The sequence below is a fragment of the Aphelocoma coerulescens genome, unplaced genomic scaffold, assembly GCF_041296385.1.
Source record: "Aphelocoma coerulescens isolate FSJ_1873_10779 unplaced genomic scaffold, UR_Acoe_1.0 HiC_scaffold_211, whole genome shotgun sequence".
NCBI lineage: Eukaryota > Metazoa > Chordata > Aves > Passeriformes > Corvidae > Aphelocoma > Aphelocoma coerulescens.
In genome coordinates this window covers 177,551-193,006 of record NW_027183557.1, presented here as the reverse complement: position 1 = coordinate 193,006, position 15,456 = coordinate 177,551, and the positions used below count along the sequence as shown (strand labels likewise).

At 65.7% G+C, this 15,456-nt stretch overlaps 3 non-coding genes across 3 annotated transcripts; 2 read left to right on the top strand and 1 right to left on the bottom strand.

The window, feature by feature from the left end:
* The first annotated feature begins 8,693 nt into the window (after positions 1 to 8,693).
* On the top strand, positions 8,694 to 8,884 carry LOC138101216 (U2 spliceosomal RNA). The gene has a single exon (XR_011147028.1). It is a non-coding gene; the product is annotated as a U2 spliceosomal RNA (small nuclear RNA).
* A 1,409-nt stretch (positions 8,885 to 10,293) lies between these two features.
* LOC138101215 (U2 spliceosomal RNA) lies at positions 10,294 to 10,484 on the top strand. The gene has a single exon (XR_011147027.1). It is a non-coding gene; the product is annotated as a U2 spliceosomal RNA (small nuclear RNA).
* Positions 10,485 to 12,090: 1,606 nt separating this feature from the next.
* Positions 12,091 to 12,281, bottom strand: LOC138101213 (U2 spliceosomal RNA). Its single transcript, XR_011147024.1, has one exon. It is a non-coding gene; the product is annotated as a U2 spliceosomal RNA (small nuclear RNA).
* Between the last annotated feature and the right edge of the window lie 3,175 nt (positions 12,282 to 15,456).

The following is a 15,456-nucleotide window of genomic DNA, read 5'->3' as shown; positions in this document are numbered from 1 at the left end:
CCACCCCTGTCACCCACCCGTGTCACCCACCCGTGTCCCCCACCCCCCGTCACCCATCACCCGTGTCACCCACCCCCGTCACCCATTTGTGTCACCCATTTGTGTCACCCACCCCTGTCCACCCCCATCACCCCATTGTCCCCCATTGTCACCCCACTGTCACCCATTGTCACCTCCCCCATTGTCACCCCACTGTCACCCGTTGTCACCCACCCCCACCCCGTCACCCCGTTGTCGCCCCGTGGTCACCCCCCCTCCCCCCCATTAAAGCCCCTCCCCCACAACGCGGCACGTGGAGTTTTATTGGGGGGAGGGGGAAGGGAGGGGAGGTGGCACCGCGGGGACAGGGGAGGGGTGACGGGGTGGCAGTGGCGGGGTGAGGGTGACACCGTGACAGTGACGGGGTGGCAGTGCCAGGGTGAGGGTGACAGGGTGACAGGGTGCTGGCACTGGTGGCAGTGACAGGGTGAGGGTGACAGGGTGGTGACACCATGACAGTGACAGGGTGGCAGTGCCAGGGTGGCAGTGCCAGGGTGAAGGTGACAGGGTGCTGGCACTGGTGGCAGTGCCAGGGTGAGGGTGACGGGGTGGTGACACTGTGACAGTGACAGGGTGACAGTGACAGGGTGGCGGTGACAGGGTGAGGGTGACAGGGTGAGGGTGACAGGGTGAGGGTGACAGGGTGGTGACACCGTGACAGTGCCAGGGTGGCAGTGCCAGGATGAAGGTGACAGGGTGTTGGCACTGGTGGCAGTGACAGGGTGAGGGTGACAGGGTGAGGGTGACAGGGTGGTGACACTGTGACAGTGACGGGGGTGGCAGTGACAGGGTGGCAGTGACAGGGTGAGGGTGACGGGGGTGGCAGTGCCAGGGTGAAGGTGACAGCGTGCTGGCACTGGTGACAATGGCAGGGTGGCAGTGCCAGGGTGGCGGTGACAGGGTGAGGGTGACAGGGTGTTGGCACTGGTGACAGTGATGGGGTGGCAGTGACAGGGTGTTGGCACTGGTGGCAGTGACAGGGTGAGGGTGACGGGGGTGGCAGGCACCGGGTCAGGGTGACAGGGTGCTGGCACTGGTGACAGTGGAGGGGTGACCGTGCCGGGGTGAGGGCGACAGGGTGGCGGTGACGGGGTGAGGGGTGACAGTGACGGGGTGGCAGTGATGGGGTGAGGGTGACAGTGTGCTGGCACTGGTGACAGTGCCAGGGTGAGGGCGACAGGGCAGTGACACCGTGACAGTGACAGGGTGGCAGTGATAGGGTGACAGTGACAGGGTGCTGGCACTGGTGGCAGTGACAGGGTGGTGGTGACAGGGTGAGGGTGACAGGGTGGTGACACTGTGACAGTGACAGGGTGACAGTGACAGGGTGACAGTGATGGGGTGGCAGTGATGGGGTGGCAGTGACAGGGTGAGGGTGACAGGGTGCTGGCACTGGTGGCAGTGACAGGGTGGTGGTGATGGGGTGAGGGTGACAGGGTGATGACACTGTGACAGTGACAGGGTGACAGTGACGGGGGTGGCGGTGACAGGGTGACAGTGACAGGGTGCTGGCACTGGTGACAGTGACAGGGTGAGGGTGACACGGTGGTGACACTGTGACAGTGACAGGGTGAGGGTGACAGGGTGAGGGTGACAGCGTGCTGGCACTGGTGACAGCGACGGGGTGAGGGTGACAGGGTGGCGGTGGTAACAGAGTGGCAGTGACGGGATGAGGGTGACAGAGTGAGGGTGACAGGGTGAGGGAGAGGGTGGCAGTGACAGGGTGGTGGTGATGGGGTGAGGCTGACAGGGTGCTGGCACTGGTGGCGGTGACAGGGTGGCAGTGACAGCGTGAGGGTGACAAGGTGAGGGTGACAGGGTGAGAGTGACAGGGTCAGGGTGACAGGGTGGCGGTGACGGCTGCTGGTAACACAGCCAGGGGTGACACGGGTGCCAGGGACACCTGGAGCAGTGACAGTGACACAGGTGGCACGGGTGACACGGGTGACGGGTGACACGGGTGCCAGGGACACCTGGAGCAGTGACAGTGACACAGGTGGCACAGGTGACACGGGTGACGGTGACACGGGTGACACGGGTGACGGGTGACACGGGTGGCACAGGTGACACGGGTGACAGGGGTGACATGGGTGACACGGGTGCCAGGGACACCTGGAGCAGTGACGGTGACACGGGTGGCATGGGTGGCATGGGTGACACAGGTGGTGGGTGACACGGGTGACGGGTGACACGGGTGCCAGGGACACCTGAAGCGGTGACAGTGACAGTGGCACGGGTGGCACAGGTGGCATGGGTGACATGGGTGACAGGTGACACAGGTGACACAGGTGACGGGTGACATGGGTGACATGGGTGACACGGGTGGTGGGTGACATGGGTGACACAGGTGACACAGGTGACATGGGTGACATGGGTGACACGGGTGGTGGGTGACATGGGTGACACAGGTGACACAGGTGACATGGGTGACGGGTGCCAGGGACACCTGGAGCGGTGACGGTGACACCGGCGATGGCAGCACCCATGGCACGGGGGGGGGGAGCAGGACCGGGGACACCCGGGGTCCCCTGGGGTCAATTTGGGGTCACCCAAAACGGGGGGGGGCGGGGTCTGTCCTGAGCCGTGCGGCCACTTGGGACCCCCCCAAAATGGGGTGGGGTCACCCGGATCCCCCGGGGTCAACTTGGGGTCCCCCAAGGGGGGGTGGGGCTGTCCTGGGACCCCAAAAAGTGGGGGAAGGGTCCCCAAAAAGGGAGTGGGGCCACCCGAACGTCCCAGGCTGGGGGTGGGGCCCTGGGTGGGGCCGCCCTTGGCCGGGTTTGGGATTTTGGGGGGGAGTGGGGCCGGGTTTGGGATTTTGGGGGGGAGTGGGGCCGGGTTTGGGATTTTGGAGGGGGGATGGGGCCGGGTTTGGGATTTTGGAGGGGGGATGGGGCCGGGTTTGGGATTTGGGGGGGGGGTGGGGCCGGGTTTGGGATTTTGGGGGGGGGGGTGGAGCCGGGTTTGGGATTTTGGGGGGGGGGATGGGGCCGGATTTGGGATTTTGGGGGGGGTGGGGCCGGATTTGGGATTGGCGGGGGGGGGAGTGGGACCGCCCTTGGGGTTTTGGGCGGGGGGGGTGGGGCCAGGATTGGGATTTGGAAATTGGGATTTTTGGCCGGGGGGGGGGGGGTGGGGCCGCGTTTGGGGTTTTGGGATTTTGGGGGGGGGCGGGTCCGGCCGTGGCCCCCCCATCCCGCACAGGAGGCGGCGGCGGCGGCGGTGGCAGCGCGATGCCGGTGGCGCCGGTGGCGCTGGTGGCTCTGGTGGCCGTGGCGGCGACGGCGACGGCGGCGGCGAGCGGGGAAGACTCGGGGGTCCCGCCGACCCCCACCCCGTGCCCGCTGGGCTTCGGGCCGGTGGCAGCGGGCGGCTGCGGGGACAGGGACGAATGTCGCACGGCCGCCGTGTGCCACCACATGTGCCTCAACCACCACGGCGGCTTCGCTTGCCACTGCCACCGCGGCTTCGTCCTGCAGCCCGACGGGGTCACCTGCCGCCGCCGCCGCCGCCGCCCCCCGGCCGGGGCACAGCCCGGGGCACCGCGGGGACAGCCGGAGACCCCTCCCGAGGGGCTCGGGGCACAGCGGGGACAGCCCGAGACCCCTCCCCAGGGGCTCGGGGCACAGCGGGGACAGCCCGAGACCCCTCCCGAGGGGTTCGGGGCACCGCGGGGACAGCCCGAGACCCCTCCCCAGGGGTTCGGGGCGCAGCGGGGACAGCCCGAGACCCCTCCCGAGGGGTTCGGGGCGCAGCGGGGACAGCCCGAGACCCCCCCCGAGGGGAACCGGCGCGGGTGGAGCGCCCGGGGATGGAGAGCCCGGGAGCGGCGGCGAGAGGGGACGGGAGGAGGTGAAGCCTCGCGCCGGGATTTGGCACCGGAGGATTCGGATCGGGGTTTCTACCGGGATTCGGAGCAGGATCTCTACCGGGATCTTCATCGGGATTTGGTTCCCGGAAGGCACCGGGAGCTGAGGCCGGGGCGGCAGCGGGATTTGCAAGGGGATTGGAACCAGGATCTGAACCGGGATGTGAACCGGGACTCGGACCGGGATCTGGACCGGGATTCGGATCGGGATCTGCACCGGGATTCGGACCGGGATCTGAACCAGGATCTGCACCGGGATCTTGACCGGGACTCGGACCGGGATCTGCACCGGGATTCGGACCGGGATCTGAACCAGGATCTGCACCGGGATCTTGACCGGGACTCGGACCGGGATTCCCAAGAGGATTTACCCCCGGGAACGCACCGGAGCTTGCACGGGAGTTGGAACCGGGATTCGGACCGGGATTCGGACCGGGATCCCCACCAGGGTTTCCACGAGGATTCCCAGCCCGGCTGGCAGCGCGGTTTGCACCGGGATTTGCCCCAGGATTCCCGGGACGATTCCCGGGACGATTCCCGGGAGGATCTGAGACCTGGCACGCACCGGGATCCGCCCCGGGATTGGCCCCGGGACTCGAGTCCAGGTGGGCACCGGGATTTGCCCGAGGACTCCCGGGAGGATTTGCCCTGGGGAAGGCACCGGGATTTGGGGCCAGACCGGGCTTTGCACGGGGATTTGCACGGGGATCCGCACCAGGACGGGGATCCCGGCTCGAGACCGCCGCGGCACCGGGATCGGCACCGGGATCGGCACCGGGATCTGCCCCGGGACCCGCACGAGGACGGAGATCGGGGCTTGGGACCGCCCCGGCACCGGGGGTGGCACCGGGATTCCCACCGGGATTCCCACCCGCCCTCGGCCCCCGCCCTCTACGGGGACCCCTCCCCTGCCCCCCCCTATCGGGACGAGGACCCCGATCCCTACGGGGACCCCTACGGGGACCTGGGGGACCCCGACACCTACGGGGACCCCTATGGGGGCCCAGCCCCCCCCTACAGGGGCGAGGACCCCGAGGAGGGGCCGTGGGACCCCGAAACGGAGCCCTGGGACCCCGACATTTATGGGGACCCCTATGGGGACCCCTACGAGGACGAGGACTCTGAAGAGGGGCCCTGGGACCCCGCCCCGCCCCCCTCGGACCCCTACAGGGACCCCGAGCCCGGGAGCCTCCGGAGGGGCCGGGACCCCCAAACCCGGCCCTGGGACCTCTACGGGGGTGGGGACCCCCAGACAGAGCCCGGGGACCCCCAAACCCGGCCCTGGGACCCCTACGGGGACCCCCAGACCGAGCCCGGGGATCCCCAAACCCGGCCCTGGGACCCCTACGGGGGTGGGGACCCCCAGACCGAGCCCGGGGACCCCCAAACCCGGCCCTGGGACCCCTACGGGGACCCCCAGACAGAGCCCGGGGACCCCCAACCCCGGCCCTGGGACCCCTACGGGGACCCCCAGACCGAGCCCGGGGATCCCCAAACCCGGCCCTGGGACCCCTACGGGGGTGGGGACCCCCAGACCGAGCCCGGGGACCCCCAAACCCGGCCCTGGGACCCCTACGGGGGTGGGGACCCCCAGACCGAGCCTGGGGACCCCCAAACCCGGCCCTGGGACCCCTACGGGGACCCCCAGACCGAGCCCGGGGATCCCCAAGCCCGGCCCTGGGACCCCTACGGGGACTCCTATGGGGGTGGGGACCCCCAGACCGAGCCCGGGGACCCCCAAGCCCAGCCCTGGGACCCCTACGGGGACCCCTATGGGGGTGGGGACCCCCAGACCGAGCCCGGGGACCCCGAAACCAGGACCTGGGACCCCTATGGGGACCCCTATAGTGATGAGGACCCCCAGAATGAGCCCAGGGACCCCCACAGGGCTCCCGAGGCTGAGCCCTGGGACCCCCCGAGGGACCCCAGGGACCCCAATGGACTCAGCCCCTCCCCCAGGCCCCACAGGGACCCCCAAAGCTCCTCCTTCACCCCCCGGGACCCCCCAAGTGCCCCCCCGGTTGCCCCCCCAGAATCCCAGTTGCCCCCAGTTGCCCCTGCAACTGCCCCCCCCAACCCCGGAGCTCCCCAGCTTGTCCCAGTTACCCCCCCAGTTAACCCCCCTAGAACCCAGGACCCCCCAGTTGCCCCCCCAGTTGCCCCAGTTACCCCCCCAGTTGCCCTCCCCAGGGTCAAGGACCCCCCTACAGCCCTCCCAGTTGCCCCCCCTAAATCCCAGTTGCTCCCCGTTACCCCCCCAACTGCCGCCCCCACCCACAGATCCTCCCAGTTTGTCCCAGTTGCCCCCCCAGTGCCCCCCCCCGAAGCCAAGGACCCCCCTATTGCCCCCCCAACCCCCAAACCCCTCCCAGTTGCCCCCCCGCAGGCCCAAGACCCCCCAGTTATCCCAGCTACCCCCCCAGTTATCGCCCCCAGCACCAAGGACCTCCCAGTTGCCCCCGTTACCCTCCCAGTTGCCCCCATTACCCTCCCAGTTACCCCCCCAGCTGTCCCAGTAACACCCCCCGTCGCCCCCTCACAGGCCAAGGACCCCCCAGTTGCCCCAGTGACCTTCCCGGTTGCCCCAGTGACCCTCCCAGTGGCTCCTCCAGTGGCCCCAGTTGCCCCCAGGACCCCTCCCAGTCGCGGGTCCCTGCGGGTCGGGCTGGTGTTTGCGCTGCCGGTGGCACTGGGAGGGGCACTGGTGATACTGGGAGCACTGGGAGGGCTGGGAAGACCCCCCCGGCCGCCCCTCCCGAGCCCCCACGGCTGAGGGTGCTGGGGTGGGGGGGGGGGGGGCCCAAACTGGGAGGGACCCCCCCCAAACTGGGGGTCCAAACTGGGAAAGGACCCCACACTGGGATTGTTGGCCCCGAACTGGGGCGAGGACCCCTCCCAAACTGGGAGGGGGAAGGCTCAAACTGGAAGCCCCCCTCCCTCAGAAGTTCAGGGACCCCCCCCCGCCCCCAATTGCAGCTCCCCACCCCCCCCCCCCAAACTGGGAGTACAAACTGGGAAAGGACCCCCAAACTGGGATCCCTCCCAAACTGGGACAGGAACTCTTCCCAAACTGGGAAACGACCCCAAACTGGGATCGTTAACCCCAAACTGGGATTGCCCCCCCTCCCCCCTTCCCGCCCTGCCTCTCGGGTGGGGGAGGGGCGGCGGGGGGGGGGCCGAGGGTAATAAAGGGCCGGTGCTGCCCCTCCCCCACCCCGCGCCTGAGTCCCCTTTTTTTGGGGGGGGGGGGGGGAGGGGCAGATCGGGGTGCGCGCGGTGGGGGAGGGGAGGGCCGGGTCCCCTCCCCCTCCCGCTCCAGCTGTTGAGCGGATCCAGCTGTGGGTGGGGGAGGGCGCGGCCCTGAGTCACGATCGTGCCTGGGGTCCCCTGGGGGGGGGAGGGGCGGGGAACGCCCAGGACAGGGGGGCCCCGGGGTGGGGGAGGGGCGTGACGTCATGGCCCGGGAAGGGGAGGGGCAGGGTCCTGAGGAGCTCCTGGGACCGTCCCAGTTCCCACCAGTACGAACCGGGCAGGACCAGTCCCCATCCCAGTTCCCACCAGTCCGAACTGGGCAGGACCAGTCCCCATCCCAGTTCCCACCAGTACGAACTGGGCGGGACCAGTGCCCATCCCAGTTCCCACCAGTCCAAACTGGGAAGGACCAGTGCCCATCCCAGTTCCCACCAGTACGAACTGGGTAGGACCAGTGCCCATCCCAGTTCCCACCAGTACGAACTGGGCGGGACCAGTCCCCATCCCAGTTCCCACCAGTACGAACTGGGCAGGACCCGTCCCCATCCCAGTTCCCACCAGTCCAAACTGGGCAGGACCAGTGCCCATCCCAGTTCCCACCAGTCCAAACCAGTTAGGAGCAGTTTTAGGGGGGGTTTAGTTTTAAGGTTTCTGCTGCTGACAGGGGATTCTTAGGGCTGGGATTTGGGTTCAGGGCTGGGTTTAGGCTGGGTTTAGGTCGGGTTTAGGCTCGGGATTAGTGCTGGGGTTACCGAGCAGGGCCGGGGTGATGTGTTGGGGTTTAGGCTGGGTTTAGGTTGGGTTAGGCTCGGGTTCAGGGCTGGGTTTAGGTTGAGCCTGGGGTGAGTGCAGGTTCCCCCGGTGGGAATTAAGGTCAGGGCTGGCCTCAGGGATGGGTTTAGGCTCAGGTTTAGGTTGCGTTAGGCTCAGGTTTAGGGCCGGGTTTATCTTAGGTTTAGACTCGGGTTCAGGGCTGGGTTTAGGTTGAGCCTGGGATGAGTGCAGGGTCCCCCCTGGTGGGAATTGAGAATTAAGGTCAGGGCTAGGTTCAGGGCTGGGTTTAGTGATTCGGGCCGGGCTTAGGGCCGAGTTTAGGGGCTCTTTAGGCGATTTTTAGGGGTTTTTAGGATTATGCTAATGAGGCACGGGCGGGCCCGCGGACCTCGGCCGGGAACGGGGAGGAGGCGGAGCCAATGCAAATCAGAGCACGCGATCCACCAATCACACAGCGAGGAGGACGGAAGGGGCGGGGCGAGCGAGAGGCGGGGCGTGGGCGGGGTTATGCAGATCACCAAGCCGCGCTCATGCAAATCAGGCACGGACGAGCGCGAACGGCATCACGGGAGCGCCAATTTGGGGGCGATTTTCGGGATTTCGGGCTCGGTGCGCGCGGAGCGCGGGAGGAGAGCGCGGAACGGAGCGGAGAGAAAGAGCCCCGGGGGGCTCGGGAAGGGCCGGGGGGCGGCGCGGGGGCAGCGGGAGGTGCGGGCGGGGCGGGCGGGGCCGGGAGCGCGCGTGGGGGGGGGGGGCGGGTATCGCTTCTCGGCCTTTTGGCTAAGATCAAGTGTAGTATCTGTTCTTATCAGTTTAATATCTGATACGTCCTCGATGAGAGGACTTCATATTAAACGGATTTTTGGGCTCGGGAGTTGGACCCGGAGCTTGCTCCCTCCGCTCCGCGCATCGTGCCGGTATTGCAGTGCCTCCGGGAACGGTGCACCCCGCCCCGGGGACATCTCGTGGTCAAAGACAGAGCTGAGCTGGGGATGGATCGATCGTGCTTCTATCGCGATATCAGCCCCGCTGCTGGCCCTCGCTGTCACCCTGGTGCTCGCTGTGCCCGCTCCGCGCATCGTCCCGGGATTGCGGCGCCTCCGGGAGCGCTGCCCCCCTCACGGGGACATCCAATGGTCAAAGATCGATTCCCAAATCGCAATGAATGAGTATTGATCGTCGCTTTATCGCGATATCAGCCCCGCTGCCGGCCCTCGCTGTGCCAGCTCCGGTGCTCGCTCTCCCCGCTCCGCGCATCGTCCCGCTGTTGCGGCGCCTCCGGGAGCGCTGCACCCGTCACGGGGACATCCAATGGTCAAAGATCGATTCCCAAATCGCAATGAATGAGTATTGATCGTGGCTTTATCGCGATATCAGCCACGCTGGTGTGACTCGCTGTCCCCGCCCCGGTGCTCGCTGTGCCCGCTCCGCGCATCGTCCCGCTGTTGCGGCGCCTCCGGGAACGGTGCACTACTCGCGGGGACATCCAGCTGGTCAAAGATAGATCCCAAATCGGGACTTATCGTGCTTCTATCGCGATATCAGCCCCGCTGCTGCCCCTCGCTGTCCCCCCGGTGCTCGCTCTCCCCGCTCCCTTCACCGTCCCGCTGTCGCGGCGCCTCCGGGAGCGCTGCCCCCCGCCCCGGGCCCTGCCGTCGCTCCAAGCCCGTCTCGGCCGCCGCTCTCCCGCTCGCTCTCTCCCCGCTGCCGCCGCACCGACCCCGCTGCCGCTCCCCGCGCTGCGGCCGCTGCCGGGCCCGCGGCTGCCGCTGCAGCGCTGCCGCCGCTCGGGGCTCTCCCGCCCGCCCCCATCCCCTCGCAAGGCCGCGGAAGGCGGCGCCGACTTCTCCTCGCTGCCGCTGCGGCCGCAGCGCCGGCAATGCCGGAATCCCGTCCCGGCCGAGCTCTGGGCAGCGCGGTAAAAACGCGGCGTGCTGCTGGTGCTGAGAGCGGGCTGAGAGCTCGGGGAGAGCGGGGCTGGCTCGGGGCGGCCGTGCGGGCCCTGAGGAGCGGCGGGGCCGCGGCTTTGCTCGGGGAAAGGCGTCCCGGTCCCCCCCGGGCGCGTCTCGCTCCGAGCCCCGCGGCCGCCCCGGAGAGAACGGGGGGCGGGGTTATGGGGGCGGGGCTATGCAAATGAGACGGGGGAAACCGAACGGCGAAAGGCATCACGGGAGCGCCGTTCCCGGGGCGGTTCGGGGTCCGGCGCGCTCGGAGCGAGCGGGGCCGGGCCGGGGCTGCGGGATGCGCTGGGGAAGGAGCCCGCGAGCGGCGCCGGGAGGCGGCGAGGGCGGCGCGGGGGGAACCGGGAGGTGCGGGCGGGGCGGGCGGGGCCGGGAGCGCGCGTGGGTTGGGGGGCGGGTATCGCTTCTCGGCCTTTTGGCTAAGATCAAGTGTAGTATCTGTTCTTATCAGTTTAATATCTGATACGTCCTCGATGAGAGGACTTCATATTAAACGGATTTTTGGGCTCGGGAGTTGGACCCGGAGCTTGCTCCCTCCGCTCCGCGCATCGTGCCGGTATTGCAGTGCCTCCGGGAACGGTGCACCCCGCCCCGGGGACATCTCGTGGTCAAAGACAGAGCTGAGCTGGGGATGGATCGATCCTGCTTCTATCGCGATATCAGCCCCGCTGGGGGCCCTCGCTGTGCCCGCCCCGGTGCTCGCTGTGCCCGCTCCGCGCATCGTCCCGGGATTGCGGCGCCTCCGGGAGCGCTGCACCCCTCACGGGGATCTCAGCTGGTCAAAGATCGATTCCCAAATCGCAATGAATGAGTATTGATCGTGGCTTTATCGCGATATCAGCCACGCTGGTGTGACTTGATGTCCCCATCCCGGTGCCCGCTCCGCGCATCGTCCCGGGATTGCGGCGCCTCCGGGAAGGGTACACCCCTCACGGGGACATCCAATGGTCAAAGATCGATTCCCAAATCGCAATGAATGAGTATTGATCGTGGCTTTATCACGATATCAGCCCCGCTGCTGGCCCCTCGCTGTCCCCACCCCGGTGCTCGTTCTCCCCGCCCCGCGCATCGTCCCGCTGTTGCGGCGCCTCCGGGAGCGCTGCACCCCTAACGGAGATCTGTGCTGGCCAAAGATAGATCTGAAACCGAGATTTATCGTGCTTCTATCGCGATATCAGCCACGCTGATGTGACTCGCTGTCACCCCGGTGCTCGCTGTGCCCTCTCCGTTCACCGTCCCGCTGTTGCGGCGCCTCCGGGAGCGCTGCCCCCCTCACGGGGATCTCAGCCGGTCAAAGCCGCGGCCCCGCCGCTCCTCAGGGCCCGCACGGCCGCCCCGAGCCAGCCCCGCTCTCCCCGAGCTCTCAGCCCGCTCTCAGCACCAGCAGCACGCCGCGTTTTTACCGCGCTGCCCAGAGCTCGGCCGGGACGGGATTCCGGCATTGCCGGCGCTGCGGCCGCAGCGGCAGCGAGGAGAAGTCGGCGCCGCCTTCCGCGGCCTTGCGAGGGGATGGGGGCGGGCGGGAGAGCCCCGAGCGGCGGCAGCGCTGCAGCGGCAGCCGCGGGCCCGGCAGCGGCCGCAGCGCGGGGAGCGGCAGCGGGTTCGGTGCGGCGGCAGCGGGGAGAGAGCGAGCGGGAGAGCGGCGGCCGAGACGGGCTTGGAGCGACGGCAGGGCCCGGGGCGGGGGGCAGCGCTCCCGGAGGCGCCGCGACAGCGGGACGGTGAAGGGAGCGGGGAGAGCGAGCACCGGGGGGACAGCGAGGGGCAGCAGCGGGGCTGATATCGCGATAGAAGCACGATACTAAATCCCGATTTCGGATCTGTCTTTGACCATTGGATGTCCCCGTGAGGGGGGAGCGCTCCCAGAGGCGCCGCAACAGCGGGACGATGCGCGGGGCGGGCACAGCGAGCACCGGGGCGGGGACAGCGAGTCACACCAGCGTGGCTGATATCGCGATAAAGCGACGATCAATACTCATTCATTGCGATTTGGGAATCGATCTTTGACCAGCTGAGATCCCCGTGAGGGGTGCAGCGCTCCCGGAGGCGCCGCAATCCCGGGACGATGCGCGGAGCGGGCACAGCGAGCACCGCGGCGGGCACAGCGAGGGCCCCCAGCGGGGCTGATATCGCGATAGAAGCAGGATCGATCCATCCCCAGCTCAGCTCTGTCTTTGACCACGAGATGTCCCCGGGGCGGGGTGCACCGTTCCCGGAGGCACTGCAATACCGGCACGATGCGCGGAGCGGAGGGAGCAAGCTCCGGGTCCAACTCCCGAGCCCAAAAATCCGTTTAATATGAAGTCCTCTCATCGAGGACGTATCAGATATTAAACTGATAAGAACAGATACTACACTTGATCTTAGCCAAAAGGCCGAGAAGCGATACCCGCCCCCCCCCCCACGCGCGCTCCCGGCCCCGCCCGCCCCGCCCGCACCTCCCGCTGCCCCCGCGCCGCCCCCCGGCCCTTCCCGAGCCCCCCGGGGCTCTTTCTCTCCGCTCCGTTCCGCGCTCTCCTCCCGCGCTCCGCGCGCACCGAGCCCGAAATCCCGAAAATCGCCCCCAAATTGGCGCTCCCGTGATGCCGTTCGCGCTGGTCCGTGCCTGATTTGCATGAGCGCGGCTTGGTGATCTGCATAACCCCGCCCACGCCCCGCCTCTCCCCAGCACTTCCCCACCGCCTCCTTTTCTCTTTCTCCAGCTCCTTCTCCACTTTTCCCTCGCGTCCTGCACGCGGCGATCCGCAGAAATCCTGAATTTCCCCCAAAATAACGCTCCCGTGATGCAAATCGCGCATCTTTGCCTCAAATTTGCATAAGCCCGCCCCTCACGGCGTAGCGCGGGAAGTTTGTGAGGGACTCGGAGCTCCGGGAGAGTCGGGAAAAGGTTTTGGAGCTTTAGGAATCTTTTCATGGATTCTCCAGGTGAAAAGGAAGGGTCGGCACGGCCGGAGGGGCCGGACAGGTCAGCAAAGGGTCGTAGCGAAGGTGCTGGACTCGGGGTTTGGCTATTTGGAACATAGGACTGGCTTTGCTAAGCTTGGTTTAATGGGATCTGTTTGAGAAAAATGGATAAAAATAACTTTGGTCAGGGACTTTCCAGGCTGGGGAAGAGGCTTTAAACCACATTTGGCACCCAACGCCTGTCAGGGATGGCCGGGACATCCCAAAGCCTTTCCAGGGTCTCCAGGGAGTCAGGTCTGGCTCGGATATCTCCACACAAAGACACGGAATTCGGGAATAAACCAAGGGAAACGCCTGGGTTTTGTCTCATTGGCACTGTGGTGAGATGGATCCTGTGACTGCAGCATTGGAATGGGAGGTTTTAGGCTTTTCAGGAAAAGCAGGTAGGGAAATAAGAAGAATTTGTTGATTTATGGAGATTTGGGCTGGTTTTCCTTCCTTTCCTTCACTCCAGCTGGAGGAAGCCCAGAAAAATACGTTTGCCATTGGAATTCCCATCACCACAATACTGAACGAGTGGAAAAGTGGGACCAGAACCAGTCACCAGCTATAATATTAGAATATTGACCTATAAACATAAAAAAAAAAATAATCGTATGACTATGAGCAGCTTCTAAGGTGCCCTGAAAAGCCTCAATTTTGTGCTTTGGAGCTGATTCCAGGGACACTGAGCTCGAGAAACCTCCGGAAACAGGATGGCCAGTGGAGCAAATATTCCCTGTGAGGGGCAAAGGAGGGGAAAAATGGAGCCCATGAGGGGGAAATATGAAGTGCATGGGGGTGATCAGGGAAGAAATGGCACTCGTGGAGTTTGAGGGGCAGCTGAGGGGGAAATGGAGCCCGTGAGGGGACAAATGGTGTCCCTGAGGGGGATGAGGGTGGAAATGGCACCTGTGAGGGGTTTGAGGACAGCTGAGGGGGAAATGGAGCCCGTGAGGGGACAAATGGCACCCATAAAGGGGATGAGGGTGGAAATGGTGCCTGTGAGGGGTGGAAAGGCGAAATGGAGCCCATGAGAGGACAAATGGACCCTGTGAGGGGGATGAGGGTGGAAATGTCACCTGTGAGGGATCTGAGGGGGAAACGGAGCCCGTGAGGGGTGGAAAGGCAAAACAGAGCCCGTGAGGGGACAAATGGAGCCCGTGAGGGGGATGAGGGTGGAAATGTCACCTGTGAGGGTTCTGAGGGGCAACTGAGGGGGAAACGGAGCCCGTGAGGGGTGGAAAGGTGAAATGGAGCCCGTGAGGGGTGGAAAGGTGAAATGGAGCCCGTGAGGGGTGGAAAGGCAAAACGGAGCCCGTGAGGGGACAAATGGCACCCATAAAGGGGATGAGGATGGAAATGTCACCTGTGAAGGGTTTGAGGGGCAGCTGAGGGGGAAATGGAGCCCGTGAGGGGACAAATGGTGTCCCTGAGGGAAATAAGGGAAGAAATGGTGGCTGTGAAGGGTTTGAGGGCAACTGAGGAGGAAGTGGATCCCGTGAGGGGTGGAAAGGCAAAACAGAGCCCGTGAGGGGACAAATGGAGCCCATGAGGGGGATGAGGGTGGAAATGTCACCTGTGAGGGGTTTGAGGGCAGCTGAGGGGGAAACAGAGCCCGTGAGGGGTGGAAAGGCAAAACAGAGCCAGTGAGGGGACAAATGACACCCTTAAAGGGGATGAGGGTGGAAATGTCACCTGTGAAGGGTTTGAGGGCAGCTGAGGGGGTGCAAAGGCAAAACAGAGCCCGTGAGGAGACAAGTGGTGCCCATGAGGGGGATGAGGGTGGAAATGGTGCCTGTGAGGGGTGGAAAGGCGAAATGGAGCCCATGAGAGGACAAATGGACCCTGTGAGGGGGATGAGGGTGGAAATGTCACCTGTGAGGGTTCTGAGGGCAACTGAGGGGGAAACGGAGCCCGTGAGGGGTGGAAAGGCAAAACAGAGCCCGTGAGGGGACAAATGGAGCCCGTGAGGGGGATGAGGGTGGAAATGGTGCCTGTGAGGGGTTTGAGGGCAGCTGAGGGAGAAACAGAGCCCGTGAGGGGTGGAAAGGGGAAATGGAGCCCGTGAGGGGACAAATGGTACCCATGAGGGGGATGAGGATGGAAATGTCACCTGTGAGGGTTCTGAGGGGCAGCTGAGGGGGAAACAGAGCCCGTGAGGGGACAAATGGTGCCCATGAGGGGGATGAGGGTGGAAATGGTGCCTGTGAGGGGTTTGAGGGCAGCTGAGGGGGAAATGGAGCCCGTGAGGGGTGGAAAGGCAAAACAGAGCCAGTGAGGGGACAAATGACACCCTTAAAGGGGATGAGGGTGGAAATGTCACCTGTGAAGGGTTTGAGGGCAGCTGAGGGGGTGCAAAGGCAAAACAGAGCCCGTGAGGAGACAAGTGGTGCCCATGAGGGGGATGAGGGTGGAAATGGTGCCTGTGAGGGGTGGAAAGGCGAAATGGAGCCCATGAGAGGACAAATGGACCCTATGAGGGGGATGAGGGTGGAAATGTCACCTGTGAGGGTTCTGAGGGCAACTGAGGGGGAAACGGAGCCCGTGAGGGGGTGCAAAGGTAAAACAGAGCCCGTGAGGGGACAAATGACACCCATAAAGGGGATGAGGGTGGAA